Source organism: Mesitornis unicolor, unplaced genomic scaffold (genome assembly GCF_000695765.1).
Source record: "Mesitornis unicolor isolate BGI_N332 unplaced genomic scaffold, ASM69576v1 scaffold22744, whole genome shotgun sequence".
Taxonomy (NCBI): domain Eukaryota; kingdom Metazoa; phylum Chordata; class Aves; order Mesitornithiformes; family Mesitornithidae; genus Mesitornis; species Mesitornis unicolor.
The window spans coordinates 25,693-26,297 of record NW_010182349.1 but is presented as its reverse complement, the minus strand read 5'-3'; the positions used below and the strand labels follow the sequence as shown (position 1 = coordinate 26,297).

The following is a 605-nucleotide window of genomic DNA, read 5'->3' as shown; positions in this document are numbered from 1 at the left end:
CGCGCACCCCGGCTGGGGCCCCCCTGCCCAGCAACACGCGGCGCCTGCACGGCCGCCAGCGCCCAGCTCACATCCTCCCCCGCCGCGCACGCACAAAACGACGGTTGGCAGCGGTGGGTAGCGGGCGAGCCAAAAGGGAACCGCGTCCCTGGGTGGGCTCGAACCACCAACCTTTCGGTTAACAGCCGAACGCGCTAACCGATTGCGCCACAGAGACTCCCACTGCAGAATGCTTGCACGGCACCACTCATGTGCTACGCCTCCTTCCTAGCGACCTGCAGGGCCGCTGCGCACCTAAACTGTGCGTACAAAACCAGGCTTGTGAATAACGAGTCCTGCAAAATCAATCATAGCATCATAGAATGTATTGGGTTGGAAGGGACCTTTAAAGATACTAAAAGAGGACTGAAATCGGCAGATTTTCTCCTTTTAGCCAATCTGAAAGACTAATTCACAATATAATTTTTCACAGAAGCGTTCTTTTTCTGGGGAATAAATTTACTAATCAGCATTAAAACAGATTCTTCTTGGCTGCTGCTACCTCATCCATTACACATGGAAGCCAAAATGTAATTCCCAAATATCATTGTAGAACTGGCCTATTA

General features: G+C 51.9%; 1 non-coding gene across 1 annotated transcript; it reads right to left on the bottom strand.

The window, feature by feature from the left end:
- Positions 1-143: 143 nt before the first annotated feature.
- Positions 144-217, bottom strand: TRNAN-GUU. Its single transcript has one exon. It is a non-coding gene; the product is annotated as a tRNA-Asn (tRNA).
- Between the last annotated feature and the right edge of the window lie 388 nt (positions 218-605).